This window comes from Colobus angolensis, unplaced genomic scaffold (genome assembly GCF_000951035.1).
Source record: "Colobus angolensis palliatus isolate OR3802 unplaced genomic scaffold, Cang.pa_1.0 Scaffold245, whole genome shotgun sequence".
NCBI classification, from domain to species: Eukaryota; Metazoa; Chordata; class Mammalia; order Primates; family Cercopithecidae; genus Colobus; species Colobus angolensis.
The window spans coordinates 552,387-575,620 of NW_012115655.1; the positions used below are offsets into that span (position 1 = coordinate 552,387).

Genomic DNA, 23,234 nt, shown 5'->3' on the forward strand with positions numbered 1-23,234 from the left:
AATATAGTTGCTCTTTGAACAACATAGATTAGAACTGTGTGGGTTCACTTACGTGCAAATTTGTTTCAGTAAATATCTAAGACAGTTTTTTTAAAATTTGTGACAATTCAGAGACTTACAGACAAATCACATAGCCTATAAATAGTGAAAAATTATGAAAAAGTTAAGTGGTGAATGTATAAAATATACATAGATACTAATGTATTTTATTATTAACTATCATGAAACATACACAGGTCTATTAAGTTAAAATTTATCAAAACTTCTCTCCAGAAACACAGACCATACATGGCACCATTTGCAGTCCAGAGAAGTGTGAACAAATATAAAGATGCAGTGGTAAATCATAACTGCATAAAGTTAACTGTAGTGAATACTGTAGTACTGTTATAGTTTCATTGTTACCTCCCGTTGCTGTTGTGGTGAGCTCAAGTTACTAGTTATTAGTGTTTATTTCAAATATCGTATGCTGTGGGATGCTCATCATCTCCACTTGAGTAGTTCCTCTCTCCACTAAATAGTGTATTGCAATAAAAAGTGATCTCTCCCAGTTCTCAGATATTTGTCATCATATTTAGTGCAATACTGTAAACTTTGAATAACACTATGGGACTCATACAAAGTGCCATTGGTGATGCTAGGAGTGCTCCCAAAAAGCAGACAAAAGTCATGATATTGCAAGGAAAAAAAAAATCGGCAGATACGAACTGTAGATTGAAGTTTGCAGCTACAGTTGCCCGCCATGTCAGTACAGTATCAATGAATATAATACAGTACTGTAAATGTGTCTTCTCTTCCTGATGATTTTCTTGATAACATTTTTTTCCTCTGGTTTATTTTTTTGTAAGGATACAGTATTTAACATACAAAATATATGTTTTAATTGATTGTTGATAGGATTGGTAAGGCTTCTGGTCAAGAGTACGCCATTAGTTGTTAAGTCTTGGGAGCCAAACGTTATACATGGGGAACAGAAAATCAAAAATCTCACATTCTCACTTACAAGTGGGAGCTAAACATTGAGTACATACGAACACAAAGAAGGAAACGACAGACACTGAGGCCTACTTGAGGATGGAGAGTGGGAGGAGGGTGAGGACGGAAAAAATACCTATTGGACGTTTACATTAACTGGGTGATAAAATAATCTGTACAACAGACTCCTACTACACATAATTTACCTATATAACAAACCTGCACATGTATCCCTGAACTGAACTGAATACATATATATATATATATATATTTTTTTTTTTTGGACAAAGTCTCACTTTGTGTATGTGTGTGTGTGTGTGTGTGTGTGTATTTTTTTTTTAGACAAAGTCTCACTCCATCACCCAGGCTGGAGTACAATGTCACAATCTTGGCTCACTGCAACCTCCACATCCCGAATTCAAGCAATTCTCCTGCTTCAGTCTCCCAAGTAGCTGGGATTATAGCACGTACCACCATGTCCAGCTAGTTTTTTTTTTTTTTTTTTTTTTTGTATTTTTAGTAAAGATGAGGTTTTGCCATGTTGGCCAGCCTGGTCTCAAACTCCTGTCCTCAGGTGATCCACTTGCTTTGGTCTCTCAAACTGCTGGGATTACAGGGGTGAGCCACTACACCCAGTTGAAAATAAAAAATAAAATAATTTTAAAAAACACACACAAAAAAGTTAGTTTTGGTTTTTCACCTGTGTGAAGAGTTGGTGTCTCTAACTTTCATGTTGTTCAAGGATCAACTGTATATGCTTGCCTTTTCACATAACAATATATTTGCAAAGAACTTTCAATATTTTACCCATCTAGTTTCTACAGTCATTTTTACAATGGTGTGGCACTTCATCATGTGAGTGTACAATACTTTATTTAATCAGTCTGCTATTAATAAACATTTGGTTTTTATCTAACTTTTTGCAATTACAAAGATGCCTTTTTTCATTTCATATATAAATACCTTTTTTCATATATTATTTTACTCACTTCACAAGTATATCTGTCCAAATAAATCACTTATGTGCAAGAACATCTGTAGGATAAATTCCCATATGTAGAATTGTGCTATCTTCTTAATGCACAGTTTTTCTTTATATGGATGTTCTATAATTTACTCAACCAGTTTCTTATTGATAGATATTTGGATTGTTTTCAATATTGTGCTAATACAAAAAATTATGCAATTAATTTCCTTGTATATAAACAAGTGAAATTTCATTTGCGTGCATACATATCTGTAAGGTCACTTCCCAGATGTATGATTGCTGGGTCAAGGCCACTGTATAACCTGATATGTGTTGCTTGACTTCTGTCACTGCTCTTCATATAGACTTTACTGATCTTACTCTCACCAGTAGCATTTAGGAGGCTTATTTTCTCATTCTCTCACCAAATCAATGTGTTATCAAAGCATTCAAAGTTTTTAATTTTTTTTTTTTTTTGAGACGGAGTCTCGCTCTGTCGCCCAGGCTGGAGTGCAGTGACCGGTTCTCAGCTCACTGCAAGCTCCGCCTCCCAGGTTCAAGCCATTCTCCTGCCTCAGCCTCCCGAGTAGCTGGGACTACAGGCGCCCACCACCACACCCGGCTAGTTTTTTGTATTTTTTTTTAGTAGAGACGGGGTTTCACCGCGTTAGCCAGGATGGTCTCAATCTCCTGACCTCATGATCCGCCCGTCTCGGCCTCCCAAAGTGCTGGGATTACAGGCTTGAGCCACTGCGCCCGGCCCAAACTTTTTAATCTCATAGATGAAAAGTGTTATCTAATTGTACTTTTAGTTTGCATTTTTCATAGTATGAATGAAGTTGGGTATATTTTCAAATATTTAAGAATCCCTTATATCTCCTTGCTTTTGCCTACTTTTCTATTATATTATTGGCCTTTTTATTGATTTATAAGAATCCTTCATATATTGAGGATATTGATCTTGTGTAACAAATATTTAATCTCCAACGTCTCTCATTATTTACTGTTGGTAGATGCAATAATTCCTTGGAACTCTCTAATATTAGTTGTCCTTATTTTAAATTATTCTTCTGTTCGTTCTCTTACTCCAAGAATGTGAGCTAATCTTTAAAAATTCCTGTTTATCTGTTTTCTGTGTTTACTCTAAACCAGCCTCAGTGATTATGGAGGAAAGATAGAATGTACTGTCAGGTTATATTTTATGTTTTGGTATAGAGTCTCCACATCCTTCCTAGGGGGAGAGAAGTAAATACCTTGGGCAATATTCTGCCCCTCTGGCCCCAGAGCCCCCTCACCTTAGCCTGTGGGCCAGTTCAGCTGCTACCTACTTTAGCATACATAGGTTGGAGAGACAAGAGGCAGGGACTGCCCTGTCACAACAGTGGGGCTGCCAATTACACATTCTGACATGTGTCTGCGGACCCTTCCTTCTCCTTCTAACCACTGACTCAGAGCTTCGGCTTCCCTGGAATTGTTTCTACCTAGGGATAAGTCCATACGTACTTCTTTTTAGTATGTTTTGCTTTATTGTGCTTCGCGAACACTGCATTTTTTATAAATTGAAAGTTTGTGGTGACCCTGCATCGAGCAAATATATTGGCACCATTTTTCCAAGAGTATGTACTCACTTTGTATCTGTGTCACTTTTGGTAATCCTTGCAATATTTCAGATGTTTTCATTACCATGTCTAGTATGTGGATCTGTTATCAGTGATCTTTGACGTTACTACTGTGGTTGTTTTGGAGTGACACGAACCATGCTTTTATAAGACAGTGAATTGAATAGGTAAATGTTGTATGCATTCTGACAGCTCCATCAACTAATGGTTCCCCCATCTCTCCCTTTTCTTGGCCCTCCCAATTCCCTGAGAGAAAACAAAATTGAAATTAGGCCAATGTCCTCTATGTCTTCATGTGAAGAAAGAGTTGCACATCTCTCACTTTAAATCAAAAACTGTGAGGTAGACACGTCAAAAGGTGAGAGAGGTTGAAAGCTAGGCCAGCAGTAAAAGATTATGATTCACTGAAGGCTCAATCATTAGCTTTTTTTTTCCTAGCAATAGGGTCTTTGTAAATTAAGGTATGTACTTTTTTTAGACATAATGCTATTGCACTCTTAATAGACTATAGTGCAATGTAAAAGTAAATTTTATATGCGCTGAGAAACCAAAAAATGTGTGTGACTGACTTTACTGTGGTATTTGTTTTATTGCAATGGTCTGGAACTAAACCCACAATATCTCCAACGTATGCCTCTACTCTTTTGTTCAAGTTTTGGGCCATATCTTCTACAGGTTATTTCTCCCCTAATTTTATCCTATATAGTCATTTTGTTTGGTGGGTTGGTTTTTTGTTGTTGTTGTTTGTTTTAATGTTGAGGAATCCTCAAGATTTATGGTCTGCTATTACCATTTTCTTGATAATAAAAATAAATCAGCATAGTTACTGACGTTTCAGTCCGAAATACTGTTTCTCTCTGTGGCATGTTTTTGTTGTTGTTGTCGTTTTTTGTTTTTTTGTTTTTTGTTTTTTGGCAACAAGAGAGATGCGTGCTCAGGATACAACCTTAATAAAACCTCCCCAAATTGTCTTGAAAACCCAAAAGGTGGGAACACTACCTACATTTCCGGCTGGATGGTTTTGCTCATTCTATGCTTCTTGAGGTCAGACTTGATAATATCTACAAACTTGGGACTTACTTAACATGGTGTCTGGCTCATAAGAGGGATTCAATAAATGTTTATTGCATGATGAAAGGAAGGAAAGAAGGAAGGAAGAAAAGAAGAAAGGAATTTTAAGAATTATTTTGATTAGGATCAACTCAACATGTTTTTATTGAGTATATTACTACATGCCAGGTCCCTCTAGGCACAAGTGTTATAAATCTGAATAAAACACTTTTCTTGCCCTCCTAAAGCATGTGTGTATAAGCAGGGGAAGATTAGAAGCATTCTTCCTAAAGTCTAAGGTTAATATCCTCAGAAAAAAAAACTGATATAAATATATTGTAACTAAATCAGGCTTTAGAGGAGAACAGAGAAGGTAATTACTTGGTAATTTGGACAAATAGAGAAGCTTATTTCTAGGTGACTAAAACTAGAGGTAGAGGGGGAGAGAACAGAGGTCTAAACCATATGTTTTATTATAGGCACAGGAAAGGTTTTGCAGATGTATCGCCAACTTTTCCATATACTCTCAGTCATAAAAAGGAGCAATAACTGCATATTTTTAAAAGATGATTTAAAAGTAAAGTTTCTTGGAAATACAGATGACAGATAAACTATAGCAGGCAAGAAGTATTTCAAATATTAAAATAGTCTTTTGAACTTTGTTAATTTTAAAGTAAATTTTGCTTTTGAAACACATTAGGCTCGTGCTTTTAGGAAAGTGGTTTAAAATTAGCAAGCAAGAGGTTTGCTTTTCTGGTGGGTGCTCCATTCTGAAAAACTTAATAGCTCACTTCTGTTCTCCACCATGCATAAATTCTGTAGTGTGAACAGTTCTCACTGGCATAGCCTAACACAAGAGCAGGAGCAGGATGCCTGCAACCAGGATACTGGGAAGCAACATGAGGGGTGGAGGATAAAAGGAAAGCAGACAGCAGGGAGGCCAAGAGAAGAGAGATTCTTGTGCACCCATCTGAGATTGATCTTATGATCTAAAAGGTGACAATGCATTAAATTCTAAAAGTATGTTTTCCAACATCCTCCAAATGTTGCCTTCTCATGTTCTATGGCATGTGAGATTGGGTTCTTTCTGATAAATAAGCCTACCTGCATGCACAGCCAGACACTGTAAAGCTCGGCAGTGGGGCCGCATACAGAGCTGTCCAGCACGTGGCCATCTTTTTGCAGGATGGCGTGAGATGAGAACAGAGAACTGTAGGTAGGGCGTGGTCTAAAGAACCAGCAGTGGGGATAAACACCCTGGAGAGTGTCATTAAGTTGCTTGACTTCTTTCTGCCTCAGCTTCCTCATTTACAAAATGGGGGTAATCACGGTAATTAGCTCTTACGATTGTGGACAGGATTAAACAAAATCACATACTTAAAACTCTCAGCATAGTTCTTGGCACACAGCGAATATTTGGTAGTGCACTCTTTTTATTATGATTAATTTCTTCACACCACCTAGCTGCAATACCTTAAACAGGCCATTCTTAAAGCTGTTGTCTGGTGATCCCCAAAGGCTCTGAAACCCTCTCAGGGGGTCCACCAAGTCAAAACAATTTTTGTATAGATATTATTTTCAAAATAATAATATGTTCATAACAATAAAAAATGACTTGCCTTTTTATTCTCATTCTGGCATGAATGCACAGTGAAGTTTTCCAGAGGCTGCATGGTATATAATGCCACAGGAGATTGAATGCAGGGGCAGATATGAGAGTCTAGCTTCTTTCTGTGAAGTCAGGCATTAAAGAGATATGCAAAAATGTAGAACAATGTAACCCTTCTGACTAAATGTTTTTGTTTTAGAAAAGTATAGTTACTTTTTACAAAAATATGTTACATGCACTTCTAGGGAAGCTGAGGCAGGAGAACCGCTTGGATCCGGGAGGTGGAGGTTGCAGTGAGCCGAGACTGTGGCACTGCACTCCAGCCTGGGCAACAGAGCAAGACTCCTCAAAAAATATAAAATGAAATAAAATAAAAAATTTTACATGCAATTAGTTTATTACTATTTTTAATGAATTAGTAAACAAACATAAATTTCTTACTTTAAATTTCTAGTACTGTAAATATAAATATATGGAACCTACATAAATAAAACCTCTTTGGAATCCTTATTTTTTACTAGTGTAAAAGGATCCTGAGACCAAAAATTTTCAGAACTTTTGCCTTAAATCACACAGGTAATCATTAGTATAATTCCTTTTTTCTCTATTTTTATTGATTTTTAAACTTTATTATTTACAAAGGCGATGGGAAGATTTAGAGTACAAAAATAAGTGAAAAGAAGGATTAAACATCCTATAATCAAACCACTCAGTGACAGTCATTATTAATATGTTGGCCTATATACTTCTGGTGTTTAATTCATGAATATATCATGCACATATAATTAAAATATAATAATATGGGACATAATGTTTTGGGACTTTTTTATTCAAAATATATCATAAAATCAACCTATGTCACTAGCTGTTTTCCTACAATATCCTTTATAATGACTGTATTATCATTTATTTAATTAAGCTCCTATTTTGGGCCATTTATGTTGCTCACTTTTTTTTAACGTTATACAGAATGTTACAGTGAATATCCTTTATATGCATACTTAACAATTTCTTAGAATGAATTCCTAGAAGTAGAATTGTTGGATACGCCTTTTTTTTTTTTTTTTTTTTTTTAGACGGAGTCTCGCTCTGTCACCAGGCTAGAGTGCCATGGTGAGATCTTGGCTCACTGCAAGCTCTGTCTCCCGGGTTCAAGCGATTTTCCTGCCTCAGCCTCCAGAGTAGCTGGACTACAGGTACACGCCAGCACGCCAGGCTAATTTTGGTATTTTTAGTAGAGACGGGATTTCACTATGTTGGCCAGGATGGTCCCAAGATCTTGACCTCGTGATCTGCCCATCTCGGCCTCCCAAAGTGCTGGGATTACAGGCGTGACCCACCGGAGTCTCACTCTGTTGCCCAGGCTACAGTACAATGGCGCCGTCTCGGCTCACTGCAACCTCCGCCTCCTGGATTCAAGGATTCTCATGTCTCAGTCTCCCGAGTAACTGGGATTACAGACACGCACCACCACGCCCTGCTAACTTTTTTGTATTATTTTTAATAGAGACGGGTTTTCACCATGTTGGCCAGGCTGGTCTCCAATACCCGACCTCAGGTGATTCGCTCGCCTCGGCCTCCCAGAGTGCCGGGATTACAGGCGTGAGGCACCGTGCCTGGCCAGAATATCCATATTTTAAGGTTCCTAATATCTGTTGCCAAATCACTCTTCAGAAATGTTGTACAAGCGTATATATAGGCAGTTTATAATTGACATCCTTGCATTATTTCATACCTTTGCCAATCTGATAGATTTAAAATATCTCATTTTTAGGATTTATATTTGTTGGATTACTAGCATGTTTGATTATTTTTTCATATTTATCCTGACTTTTTATAGTTTACTTTCTGTAACATGCTTATTAGAATAATGTATTTTTGTCGAATTGATGTAACTTCTAAAAGTTGCTCGCTTCCCTCAAGTATTATATACTGGGTTACACACTGGCTTATTAAACACCAGTGATTACATAGTTGTATAATGTTTAATATCTTTATAAATATAAGCGAAATCCTATTGGGCAAATTCAGTTGCTGCAAACCCTCCTCACTGTGTTTTATCTCTATGAAAATTTGAATTTCAAAGAACCAGGTAACCATCATTTATATGATCTAAAAATTAGGAGTATGTAATGGAACAGTACAAAATTACAAAATGCTATTTAAAAGTAAGTAAAATTATTTTTTATTTTGAAAAATTATTTTTCAATATTTGAAAATATTCAAAAGCAAATAAAAATAAATATTTTTAGTTAAATATTTTTTGTCACAAATAGTTTCCCAAGCCTAGCATGGTATTAGCCAAATCAGGCAAAACTCCCAGGAATGTTAACTAATGAGAAAAGGAACCATGCCTGTGTGGCACAGGAAAGAGAAAGACAGCTAAGGATAGGATAGTACAGGGATAGACAGGGTTGGACAGGGCCACCTGGGGCCCCGGCAGACAGTGGTGTTCACAAGTGCTGGATGTGTGTGGGCTGAAACAAAAGTGTCAGGCAGTGCGTTAGTCTAAAGTTGGGCTGGCTACAGCCTTATAGTCACAGCATGCATACCCTCTTCTCTCTCCTCAACCCCTCCCTGTCCACTATCTGAGGCCAAAGTAAGAGAGACAGGACTCATGGAGAAGAAGCCGGAAATAGCTGAGCAGAGCAATAGCCCCCAGATTAGCAGGCTGAGGTTCAGTCCCATGAAAGGCTCCAACAGGAAGAAAAATCCATACTGATTGTATGGCTCAGTCCACACAACAGAGGCAGAAGACTTCTATGGAGCTTAGTTTGTGCCTCACACCAAGTCAACAACAGCAAGCTCCAAAGATCCTCCCTGTCCTTGTTAAGAAGAGCTAAACAAGTAGGTTAGACCAAGGCTGTAGCTGCAAAGAGCTGAGGAAGGAACAGACCAACTGAATACCAGCTGCTTCTAACTGTAATACCACTAATCTCACTCTGTCCCTGAAACTCCAGGCAGAATCCTGCACACAGTGGGGCCTGCAAATATTTGATTAGTATTCTTAAGAATTTTTGTTAACTCTTCAAAACAAGGATTTTGTTTACTAAAAATAGTGGGAAAATAAAAGTTACTCCCACTTATGTCACTGATCATTTTATCTAAAGTGGGGCCTGCAAATATTTGATCAATATTCATAAGAATTTTTGTTAACTCTTCAAAACAAGAATTTTTTTTTTTTTTTTTTTTAACCAACAATAGTGGGGAAAATAAAAGCTTTACTCCCATTTATTTCAATGGTCATTTCATCTGCTTAAGTTTCCTACTGGGAATCCTAGTAAATATTTAAGCCATTCCGATCTACCTTGCCAGTTGCTACTTAGGGAGAATTAAGCAGTGGATTACAAGAATGGTTTCTTCAGAAGCTTTGAAGTCTACTGTTTTAGGCTTTACAATCACAGGAATGTCTCATCCACTTCCCCTTCTCCTTTCTTTTTTAATCTTTTGTTTTTTTAAAAAAATAGCTATAAACACACCAACCTATGTTGCTATAATGATTTTCTTAGTGAACACTGTAGTTAAGGTTATATGCAGACTTTTATTATAATCCCTTATCTTCACTAGTTCCCAAGTTTTTGAACACATCCCTTTACCGTAAAACTTTCCAGGCTTTGTTTCTCGTTCAGATAAGCTTTAAACTCAGTCTGTTCAGCTACTTCTGAGAAGGGAGCAAACAAGAGTGTAATGTTTTGTCCATGGGTATTGGAAAGCCTAATTTACAAAAGTTGACATATTCAGCAGGGCCACTCATTACTTGGGAAAATGTCATCATCCAGAGAATTATCAAAGAATCAAAAGAACAGGAGAGAGCAGTCAAATGATGTGTAAAAGGCCAATCAATTTGGCTCCTACTCAGACATCACAATTCAAAATATCTGAAAAGCAGCCTATTGATAAGTGGATATTCCATATATCAGCATTTTCTACTCTAAGAATGAATATCATTAACTTGAGTTCTTTTAATGTACTTGAGAGTAGTTTTTGTGCACAGCTACTACTCTTCAGTGGTTTACTTTGGTTTAAAAATTAATCTTCAATTCACTATGGTTACAAAATCAAAACTTCCTTAAGATTTTACATTTACCACATAAAACTTATAAGCCTAATATATTTTAGCAAACATTTTAAGGGCCTTAAATTAATATTTTGTCCTACGTACAGAATTGGTTAAATACCTTAAAATATTCTTAATTATATTTACTAATTCAATATATCCAATTTTCTTTTAATTATAGCTTTTTTGACTCAATAAGCTTTTCCAAAATGTTTAAATAAATCATATAAATATGACAAATAAATTTAACTTAAAAATCTCAAATCTAAGCCAATTACTTAATTCCACATTTAAAAGTTGAATCATAAGTCTGTCATTTACTCTAAGATGCCAAATTTTCTTAAACAAACTATAAATGCTTGAATTAATAACCAGCACAGATTTTTTATGCAAGAATGCCAATACTATGAGTTTGAATTTTATAAACACTGTGTATTTAATTCTGTATTGAGGGGAGTTAAAACTTGTTTACTCGATAATAAGTAATTATGTCATCCTAAGCAAATTTTAGGATTACTTCTCAGTTCCTCAAGACTCTTGTCTGCTTCCATCATGCCAATAATTCTTTTCTGAGTTATTTTCTTTATTCTTTCTTTTTTTCTTAGTTATAGTACCTGCCTGCTGCTTCCCAAAATCCACAATTACCATTAATAACTTAATGCAAAGCAATATAGCCATTCTGGCTAAATTTCTCCTAATTGGACCTAACCAGGTCTTCTTTTCCGTCTCAAAATTTCTACTAAATTTTGTAATGTAATAAGCCTTAAAAAAAATTTAAAAAATCCAGTGGTCTTTGAGATATCTGGTGCCTTAACTAATGCTCCTGATCTAAAATGTGGAAGCAGAGTAAGATATTTCATTCTAAATAGTGTTTATCTTCCTTCCAGGTTAATTAAGTGTTAAGCCTCCTAACGACAAAGATTATAATTTTTACTCTTTTTTATTTTTATTACTTCCTTATTTTTACAGACAGGGTCTCGCTATGTTTTCCAGGCTGGAGTGCACTAGCTACTCACAGGCACAGTCACAGTGTGCTGCAGCCCTGAACTCCTGGCCCCAAGTGATTCTCCCACCTCAGACTCCTGTGTAGCTGGGACTACAGGCGCATGCTACCATACCTGACTTTACTCTCTTTTCAACTCCGCACATACAATGGTCTTCTAACAGTGTTTCTGTTGATTCATGGGGGCCCAGAAATCATGCTGGTGTCCTACATAGTGGTATCTTTTGAGAGGAAGTACAGAAAATTAAAGATAAGTACAAAGTTTTTGCTACTCATTCCATTGAGAAGTGGAGTCTATTTCCCCTCCCCTTGAATCTGGGCTGACCTTAGTCACTTATTTGACCAACAGAGTAGAGTAAAGGCAAAGTTAGGCCAGATTCAAGGCTAGGCTTTCAGAGGATTGGTAGCTTCTGCCTTGCTCCCTTGGAGCCCTGTGACATTGTGATATAAGATGACATACGTATTTGGTCTCTGATGCCGGTCACTCTGGCACGAGCTTCTAAACCCTTGTACTTTCCTGAGTAATCAGGGTGCTAAGGGATGCATTCGTTCTAATATTTGGTCTTTGACCCCAGTTCTTGACACAGAATTTCTAATCTCTTGGAATTTTGTGGGTGCTAGGAGCATTTTTTTGGTGCCTCTTGGTGGGCTCCTGAATGTGTGCTAACCCATGGTTAATGGGGACTAACTCATGATTAGAAGCTTGAACTTTCAGCCCCACACCTCATTATCTAGGATGGGGAGAGGGGCTGAAGATTGAGTTAACAGTCAATTATGCCTACATAATGTAGCCTCCATAAAAATCCGAGAACTTTAGCATTCAGAGAGCTTCCAGGAGGCTGAACATATGGAGGTCCTGGGAGAAAGGTGCACTCAGAGAGTGCATGGAAGTTCCTCACCGCTCTCTAAATACCTTGCCCTGTGCATTTCTTTCATCTGCCTGTTAATCTGTATCTTTTGGTGTATTCTTTATAACAAATCAGTAAATGTAAGTAAACCACTTTCCTGAGTTCTGTGAGTCACTCTAGCAAATGTTCAAACCCAAGAAGGGGGTTGTGAAAAACTCCAGTTTGCAACCACGGCAGATAGAAGTTGTGGGTAACCTGGGAACCTACTACTTATGATTGGCATCTGAAGTAGGGGGCAGTCTTGTGAGACTGAGCCATTAACCTGTGGGATCTAATGTTATCTCCAGGTAGATGGTTTCAAAACTGAGTTGAGCCCTAGGACACTCAGTTGGTGTCCACGGGATAACTGCTTGGTTTAGGAAAACTCCCACAGTTTGGTGACCAGAGATATTCTATGTTGATAGTATAACAGGAGAAAACAGTTGGGAGTTTTCCTATTATATACCACTACCAACAAAAAGCCTGACTTCCCTGAGGCTGCTATAAACTGAGGAAGCTCAAGGCACGTGAAGAGGTCACACATGGGTGCTCTGTCCAACGGTCACCCTCACTACTAGATGTTTGAATGAATTATCTTGTACATACAGCTCAGTCAATACTTCAGAAGACTCTAGTTGATCTCTGACTGTAACTACATGAAAGATCCCAAGCAAGAACCATCCAGCTGGGCACAATCAATCCACAGAAATATGAGCGATAATAATATAATGTTTTTGTGAGCCATTACACTGTGGGGTGGTTTTACTAGGAAGCAATATATAATTAGCATAACAGATAATCATGACTACGGTTTTGGGGTTTTAAAAATTTATTTTTAATTGATACATAATAATTGTACACATTTATGGAGTACACGTAATAATTCAATATATGTATACAATGTTTAGTGATCAAATCAGAATAATTAAGATATCCATTACTTCAAACATTTATCATTTCTGTGTGTTGAGAATGTTCAAATTTCTCTCTTCTCGCTATTTTGAAATATACAACAAATTATTGTTAACTATAGTCACCCCACTGTGCTATATATAGAACACTAGAACTTATTTCTTCCATCTAACTGTAATTTTGTACCTCTTAACAAACTTCTCCTTACTCCTCCTCCCTTCCCAGCCTCTAGTAACTATTATTCCAGTCTCTACATCTGTAAGATCAGTTTTTTTAGCTCCCACATATAAGTGAGCACATGTGGTATTTTTCTTTCTGTGCCTGGCTTTTTTCACTTTACGTAATATCCTCCAGGTTCATCTATGTTGCCACAACTGCAAATGAGAGAATTTCATTCTTTTTTTATGGTTAAATCATATTCCATTACATATATATATATATATATACACACACACACACCACCTTTCCTTTATCCATTTATTTGTTGATAGACACTTATGTTGATTCCATGTCTTAGCTGGGATATAATACTGCAATAAACTTAAGAGTGTAGCTATCTCTTCTATCTCTTCAATATACTGATTTCCTATCATTTGGATATACCCAGTAGTGGGATTACTGAATGATATGGTACTTCTATTTTTAGGTTTCTTTTGAGGAATTTCCTCACTGTTTTTTTAATGGCTATACTAATTTACATTCCCGTCCATCAGTGTATAAGAGTTTCCCTTTCTCTTCATCCTCACCAGCATTTGTTATTTTCTGTCTTTTTGATAACAGCCATTTTAACTGGAATGAGATAATAGCTTATTGTGGTTTTGATATACATTTCTCTGATGATCGGTGATGTCAAGCATTTTTTCACATACCTATTGGTCACTGTATGTCTTCTTTTGATAAATGTCTATTCAGATTACATGCAAATTTTTAACAGGATTATTTGGATTTTTTGCTGTTGGGTCGTTGGCTGTTGGTTGTTGGTTGTTAAGTTTCTTATATATTTTAAATATTAATCCTTTGTCAGATAGATAGTTGGCAAATATTTTCTCCTATTCTGTGTATTGGCTCTTCGCCCTGTTGTTTCCTTTGTTGTGCAGAAGCTTTTTAGCTTGATGTAATCTTATTTGTCTATTTTTGCTTTTGTGGGCTTTTATTGTCTTACTCAAAAAATATTTGCCCAGACCTATGTTCTGAAGCATTTCCCCAAATGTTCTCTTCTAATAGTTCCATAGTTTCAAGTCTTACATGTAAGATCAATTCTAGTCTAATTTTGTATATGGTGAAAGACAGGGGTCTACTTTTGTGCTACTGCATATGGATATCCAGTTTTCCTAGCATTATTTATTGAAGAGACCATCTTTTCCACAGTGAGTGATTTTGGTACATTTGTCAAAAATCAGTTAGCTGTCAATGCATAGATTTATTTCTGGATCCTCTATTCTGTTCCACTGGTGTATGTGTCTGTTTTTATTCCAGTACTATGCGATTTTGGTTACTATAGCTTTGTAATATATTTTGAAGTCAGGTATTGTGCTGTCTCCAGCTTTGTTCTTTTTGTTCGGAATAGCTTTGGCTATTCAGGGTCATTTGTGGTTCCTTACAAATTTCAGAATTGTTTTCTGTAAAGAATGTCATTGGAATTTTGATAGGGATTGCAGCGAATCTGTACAGTATAGGCATTTTAACAATATTAATTGTTCTGACCCATAAACATGAAATATCTTTCCATTTTTTGCATGTCCTCTTTAATTTTTAATAAGTGTTTTATAGTTTTTAATTGTAGAGATCTTTCATCTCTTCAGTTAAATTTATTCCTAGAAATTTTGTTTGTTCGGTAGCTATTGTGAATGGAATTGCTTTCCCAATTTCTTTTTCAGATTGTTTGCCATTGCTGTATCGAAACACTGTTGATTTTTGCATCCTGATTTTGTATCTTGGATCTTTACTGAATTTGTTTATTAGTTGTAAGAGTTTTTGGTGAATTTGTAGGCTTTTCTAAATATTAAATTATGGCATTTGCAAACAAGACAATTTGACTTCCTCCTTTCCAATTTAGATGCCCTTTATTTCTTGCTCGTGCCTAACTGCTCTGGCTAGAACTTCTACCATCATGTTGAATAAAAGTGGTAAAAGTGGGCATTCTTGTCTTGTTCCAGATCTTAGAGAAAAGGCTTTTTTCCCATTTGGTATGATGTTATATATGGATTTATTATATATGGCATGTATTGTTTTGAGATATGTTCCTTCTATAACTAATTTGAGACTTTTTATTGTGACACAATAATGAATTTTATCAAATTCTTTCTTTGCATCTGTCGAGATTATCATATAGCTTTTGTCCTTCATTCTGTTGAAGTGATGTATCACATCTATTGATTTGCATATGTTAAACCAGCCTTGCATCCTCGGGGTAAAACCCCCTTGATCATAGTGTATAGTTGGATTTGGTTTGCTAGTATTCTGTTAAGTATTTTTACATCGGTGTTCACCAGAGGTATTGGCCTATAGATTTGTTGTTGTTGTTGTTGTTGTTTTGCGGTTGTTGTGTCCTTGTCTGGTTTTGTTATCAGGGTAACACTGGCCTCCCAGAATAAGTTTTGAAGAATTCCCTCTCCTTCAATTTTTTGGAATAACTTGAGAAGAATTGGAATTAGTTTTCTAAAAGTTTAGTAGAATTTAGCAGTGAAGCCGTTTAGTCCTGGATTTCTCTTGGTTAAAAGATGTTTTATTACTGATTCAATCTTGTTACTTGTTATTTATCTGCTCAATTTTTCTATTTCTTCATGATTCTATCTTGGTAGGTTGTATGTGTCCAGAAAGTGATTCATTTCTTCTACGTTTTCCAACTTGTTGCCATACAGTTGTTTGTAATCGTCTCTAATTATCCTTTATATTTCTGTGGCATCAGTTGTAATGTCTCTTTTATCATCTCTGATTTTTATTCATTTGAATCTTCTCTCCATTATTCTCACTTTCTAGCTAAAGGTTTAGTGATTTTGCTTATCTTTTCAAAAAACAACCATTGAGTTCATTTATCTTTTGTATTTTTATCTCAATTTCATTTTCTTCTGCTCTGATCTTCATGTTTCTTTTCTTCTAATAATTTTTCATTTGATTTGTTTTTGCTTTTCCATTCTTGAGGAAATGGAAATCATTAGGCTGTTTATTTGAAATATTTCTATTTTTTATGTATTTGTTTATTGCTATAAACTTCCCTCTTAGTACTACTTTTGCTGTATCCTATAGGTTTTTGTATATTGTTTCCATTTTCATTTGTTTCAAAATGTTTTTAAATTTCTTTATTAATTTTTTGATTGACCCATTGGTCATTTCCAAGCATGTTGCTTACTTTCCATGTATTTGTATAGTTTCCAAAATTCCTTTTGTTATTGACGTTTAGTTTTGCTCTACTGTGATCAGAAAATATAACTGTTATTATCTGAATTTTTTAAAATTTTTCTAAGCTTTATTTTGTGTCATAACAGTGTTCCACATGCTAATGAGAAAATGCGTATTCTGCAGCTATTGGATGAGATATTCTGTAAATCTCAGGGCCACTTGGTCTAGAGTGTAGTTTCACTCTAATGTTATATTTTTATTTTCTGTCTGAATGATATGTTGTTTGCTGTAAGTGAGGTGGTGACGCTCCCTATTATTATTGTATTGCCAGTCTATCTCTTCCTTTAGATCTATTAATATTTGCTCTAAATATTTAGGTGTTCAGTGTTGGATGCTTAGATATTTACAATTGTTATATCACCTTGCTGAATTGCTCCCTTTACCATTATATAATGACCATCTTTATCTCTTTTTACAATTTTTGACTTAAAATTCATTTTATGTAAGTATAGCTACTCCGCCTTTTTTGGAGGGGCTTTATTTGCATAGAATGTATTTTTTTATCTCTTCATTTTCTTTTATTTTTTGCACAAAACTAACGTTTATTCCACCTTTGTGTCGTGTTCCTGGATCCTTCACCAATGTTACATGAGGAAAAGAACAAAAGCAAAACAAATGAAAAACTGAAATCAGAATCACTAATGTTATCAAGTAGAAAAACAAATAAGTTATAATCTAGTAGCCATCAGCAAGAGAATAGCAAAGACAATGCTATAAAAAGAAACAAAGAAAATTGCTAGAAAACTATATGCATCATAATCTTTCAAACCAGCAAAATATGTTCCTGCATACAATAGAACATCAACAGTATATTTTTTGTGTATGAAGTATAAAAATGCCAAGTTGGGCCGGGCGCGGTGGCTCAAGCCTGTAATCCCAGCACTTTGGGAGGCCGAGACGGGCAGATCACGAGGTCAGGAGATCGAGACCATCCTGGCTAACACGGTGAAACCCCGTCTCTACTAAAAAATACAAAAAACTAGCTGGGCGAGGTGGCGGCGCCGGTAGTCCCAGCTACTCGGGAGGCTGAGGCAGGAGAATGGCGTAAACCCGGGAGGCGGAGCTTGCAGTGAGCTGAGATCTGGCCACTGCACTCCAGCCTGGGCCACAGAGCGAGACTCCGTCTCAAAAAAAAAATGCCAAGTTGTTTTTTGAATATTGTGGATAGGTAAAATGTATATGTAATTAATGGTAATTCTACTGAACTATTACAGAGTGGGCCAGGAACACATTTATGGATTCTGGGGATGTGTACTGTAATTCTTTGATTGGGATAGTGGACACGCTAGTCAAAAAAACAAAACAAAACAAAACAAAAACACCCAAGTACAAGACAAAGGCGAACAAGACTTCTCTTCTATCTTAGCAACATTTAGATGGAAATCAAATTTAAATGCAGTCCACTCTGCTTTTTGAAGAGGCTTTGGTTCAGCTCCCAAATCTCGACTGCTTGACGCAGTCTCCTATGAGAATATTCAGAAGGTGTCTACTTAAACAACAAACCTATTTTTAGTGGTGGAGTGGCTTTTAGTAGCTCTGTCTGCGTGGGACTGACAACCAATCACTATCTTTGGAGGAAGCCCTAACCTTTTCTTGTATACCCTCCCTATATGTGTAACAGCTTTTCTGTTATCACATTCAGTAGTCCATACTGCTATATTATCACCTTTAGCTCTAACATTAATAACAGCGCCACATACATCATTACTGTAGTCATCAAAAGATTCTCCAATAAGGCACAGCAGTGTCTCTAGCCAAAAGCGATCGAGGTCACTTCATCTCTGCTATTTGTTCAGTGTAATTAGCCATCATCCTCCCAGTTTGTTTTCTCATGTTCCCACATAGGCTCAATACCACCCTTAAAAAGTGAGTAGTCACAGCCAGCCATTAAATTATGAGACAACCGGATATGGTACAGAGCCCAAAGTCTTCAACAGTATCAAACTCAGAGATCAGCCACAGGTTTGCTTGCCAAGTTTTGCTTTTATCATTTTAAAAAAAACCAGAGGGCCCATCTGTTCTGTAGAGGATGTTTAATATAGTGTTCCGGGGTAGCAACCTCCTGAATAGATTCTGTTTTCTCCTCTTCTGTAGTCGCGGGATTAGAAGTAGGGGTGTTTTCCTGTTCAATAGTCACCATCTTTGATTGATCTCTCTCTCTTCATTTTCAATCTGTGTGCGTCCTTACAGGTAAGGTAGAGCCTCTTGTAAGCAGTATATATTTGGGTGTTTTTTTTTTCTTTTTTTCTTTTTTTAATCCTTTGAATTACTCTACGCTTTTTTTTTTTTTTTTTTTGAGACAGAGTCACACTCTGTCGCCCAGGCTGGAGTGCAGTGGCACCATCTCAGCTCACTGCAACTTCCACCTCCTGGGTTCAAGCGATTCTCCTGCCTTAGCTTCCCAAGTAGCTGGGACTACAGGCACCCACCACCACACCCAGCTGATTTTTGTATTTTTAGTAGAGATGGGGTTTCACCATGTTGGCCAGGCTGGTCTCGAACTCCTGGCCTCAAGTGATCTGCTGCCTTGGCCTTCCAAAGTGCTGGAATTACAGGCATTAGCCACCACGCCCAGCCTCCATTCAATTACTCTACACTTTTAACTGGAGAATTTAATCCACGTACATTATTATTTATTATTGATAGGTATGAACTTATTCTTTTCAATTTGTTAATTGTTTTCTAGTTGTTTTGTAAATCTTTTGTTCACTTCTCCCTCTCTTGCTTTCTTCCTTGTGGTCTGATGGCTTTCTATAGTGGTATCCTTTGGTTCTTTTTTTTTATCTTTTGTGTATCTATTATAAGCTTTTGCTTTGTGGTTTCCCTGAGGCTTACATAAAACATCTTATAACAGATTTATTTATGCTTAGAATAGCTTGATTTTGATTGTATACACAAACTCGCCATTTCTACTTCCCTTCTTCCCATGTTTTATGTTTTTGATTTCACGCTGTACATCTTTCTATAATATATTCCATAGGTAATTATCATAGCCTTTTAAAAATAATGTTGCCTTTTGACCTTTATAGTACAGATATCATCAATTTACCCACTACCATTATAGTATTAGAGTGTTTTGTATTTGACAACATACTTACTTTTATCAGGGAGTTTTATACTTTCATATGACTTTATGATACTAATTAGCATCCTCTTCCTTCAGCTTAAAGAACTTCCTTTAGCATTTTTTTGTAATGCAGATCTGGCATAATAAATTCTCTCAGATTTTGTCTGAGAAAGTTTTTATCACTCTTTTGCTTTTGAAAGACAAGATTGCCTGAATATAGTTTTCTTAACTGGCAGTCTTTTTCTTCTAGGATTTTGAATATATTATTCAATTCCATTCTGGTTTGCAAGGTTTGTGCTGAGAAGTTCACTGATAGATTTATGGGAGTTCCTCTATATGTCACAATTTGCTTTTATTCTTGCTGCTTTCAGCACTGTCTCTTTGGCTTTAACTGTTGACAGTTTGACTATGGTATGTCATGGTGTGGATCTCTTTGTAGTTCTCTTATTCAGTATCCTTACAGGGTTTTTCAATCTATCTTTCTAATTTATTTTCTAGACTTAGGAAGTTTTCTGCCATTATTTCTTTGAATATATTTCTGTTCCTTTCTCTCTTTCTTCTACTTCTGGCACATCAATGATGCATAAGTTGTTCTTCTTGATGGTGTTTGATAAGTCACTTTAAGCTGTCCTCACTCTTCATTTGTTTTTCTTTTCTGCTCCTCAGATTGGATGACGTCCTGTAATCTGTTTTCAAGTTCACCAATCCTTTCTTCTGCTTAACCTAGTCTACTACTACCATTGGACCCCTCCATTGAATTTCTCAGTTCAGTTACAGCGTTCTTCAGATCTTTCATTTCTGTTTAGTACTTTTTTATACTTTGTTGAAAATCTTTGTTCTTGTATTGCTATCTTGATCTCTATGAGCATCTTTATGATCATTATTTTCAATTTCCTGTCAGGTAAGTCACAAAACTCCACTACATTTTGGTCAGTATTTGAAAATTTATCTTGTTCTATAGTTTGGAATACATTCCCTATTTCTTCATTTTACTTAATTCTCTGTGTTGGTTTCTGTACGTTAGATAAGACACCTACCTCTCCATCTTGTTAGACCAAGCTTGTATGGAGAAGGTTTTCACCAATTAATCCAGCCAGAGATTTTAAGATGCCTCTCTAATCCTTGTGTTTGTCCAGATTGCTGTCCCTGTTTTTGATGGTCCTTGATATGGTTTAGCTGTGTCGCCACCCAAATCTCATCCTGAATTCCCATGTGTTCTGGGAGGGACCTGGTGGGAGGTAATTGAATCACTGGGGCAGTCTTTTCCCATGCTGTTCTCATGATAGTGAGCAAGTCTCATGAGATCTGATGGTTGTATAAAAATGGGAGTTTCCCTACACAAGCTGTCTTCTCTCGTCTGCTGCCATGTGAGATGTGCTTTTCACTTTCTGGCATGATTGTGAGGTCTCCCCAACCACATGGAACTGTAAGTCCAATAAATCTCTTTCTCTTTTAAATTGTCCAGTTTCAGGTATGTCTTTATCAGCAGTATGAAAATGGACTAATACAGTAAAATGGTACCAAGATTGGGGCGCAGTTGAAAAGATACCTGAAAATGTGGAAGCGACTTTGGAACTGAGTAAGAGGCAGAGGTTGGAACAGTTTGGAGGGCTCAGAAGAAGACAAGAAAATGTGGGAAAGTTTGGAACTCCCAAGAGACTTGTTGAATAGTTTTGGCCAAAATACTGATAATGATATGGACAATGAAATCCAGGCTGAGTTGGTCTCAGATGGAAATGAGGAACTTGTTGGGAACTGGAGCAAAGGTGATTCTTGTTATGTTTTAGCAAAGAGACTGGCAGCATTTTGCCCCTGTCCTAGAGATTTGTGGAACTTTGGACTTCAGAGAGATGATTTAGGGTATCTGGCAGAAGAAATTTCTAAGTAGCAAAGCATTCAAGATGTGACTTGGTGCTGTTAAAGGTGTTCTGTTTTAAAAGGGAAACAGGGCATAAAAGTTTGGAAATTTTGCAGCCTGACAATGCCATAGAAAAGAAAATCCCGTTTTCTGAGGAGAAATTCAAGCTGGCTGCAGAAATTTGCATAAATAATGAGGAACTGAATGTTAATCACAATGACAATGGGGAAAATTTCTCCAGGGCATGTCAGAGGTCTTCATGCAGCACAGGGACTTGGTGCCCTGCATCCCAGCTACTCCACCTGTGGCTGAAAGGGGCAAATGTAGAGCTTGGGCCATGGCTTCAGAGGGTGCAAGCCCCAAGCCTTGGCAGCTTCCACATGGTGTTGAGCCTGTGAGTGCACAGAAGTTAAGAACTGGGGTTTGGAAACCTCCACTTAGCTTTCAGAATATGTATGGAAACGCCTGGATGCCCAGGCAGAAGTTTGCTGCAGGGGAAGGGCTCTCATGGAGAAACTCTGCTAGGGCAATGCAGAAGGGACGGCCTACACAGAGTCCCTACTGGGGCACCAGCTAGTGGAGCTGTGAGAAGAGGGCCACGTCCTCCAGACCCCGGAATAGTAGATCCACTGACAGCTTGCACCGTGCACCTGGAAAAGCCACAGACACTTAGCGCCAGCCTGTTAAGGCAATCGGGAGGGAGGCTGTACCCTGCAAAGCCACAGAGGCAGAGTGCCCAAGACCATGGGAACCTCTTGCATCAGTGTGGCCTGGATGTAAGACATGCAGTGAAAGGATATCATTTTTGGAGCTTTAAGATCTGACTGCCCTGCTGGATTCTGGACTTTCATGGAGCCTGTAACCCTTTTACTTTGGTCAGTTTCTCCCATTCGGAATGACTGTATTTGCCCAATGCCTGTACCTGTACCCCCATTATATCTAGGAAGTAACTAACTTGCTTTTGATTTTCCAGGCTCGTAGGTAGCAGGGACTTGCCTTGTCTCAGATGAGACTTTGGACTGTGGACTTTTGAGTTAATGCTGAAATGAGTTAAGACTTTGGGGGACTGTTAGGAAGGCATGATTGGTTGTGAAATGTGAGGACATGAGATTTGGGAGGGGTCGGGGTGGAATGATATGGTTTGACTGTGTCCCCACATAAATCTCATCTTGAATTTCCACATGTTGTGGGAAGGATCCAGTGGGAGGTAATTGAATCATTGGGGTAGGTCTTTCCTGTGCTGTTCTCGTGATAGTGAATAAGTCTCACAAGATCTGATGGTTATATAAAAATGAGAGTTTCCTTGAACGAGCCCTCTTCTCTTGTCTGCCACCATGTGAGACGTGCCTTTTACCTTCCACCATGATTGTGAGACCTCCCAGTCACATGGAACTGTAAGCCCAATAAACCTCTTTTTTTTTTTTTTTTTTAATTGCCCAGGGTATGCCTTTATCAGCAATGTGAAAATGGACTAATACAGCCCCCTAAAATTTAGGATGTACCATGTCTTGTCCGTGTCCCAAGACAAGTTTGAGGGAAGTCAGACTCTTTAGATGTAGCTGGAAAGCTTGGGGGATTGGGTGTGAGTTCCAAATCTTTCTGTCTCACAGTGAGGCTGGGTTCAGGTGTCCATATCCCACTCTCTCTAGACTAGTCCAGGAGAAGAGCTGTGGCAAATGCCTTGACTCATGTTCAGGTTGCACCTTCTGATTCTGGAGAGATAGCTTCTGGGAGTAGGCCTGTCATACATCCACCTGTTTGTTTTCTATGGCCCTGGGTTACTTCAAATAGCAAAGTCCTCTGATCTTCCAAAGCAAGGTTGTTAAGGAAA

General features: G+C 37.3%; 1 pseudogene; it reads right to left on the reverse strand.

The window, feature by feature from the left end:
- Positions 1–17,617: 17,617 nt before the first annotated feature.
- LOC105514436 lies at positions 17,618–18,618 on the reverse strand (annotated as a pseudogene).
- Between the last annotated feature and the right edge of the window lie 4,616 nt (positions 18,619–23,234).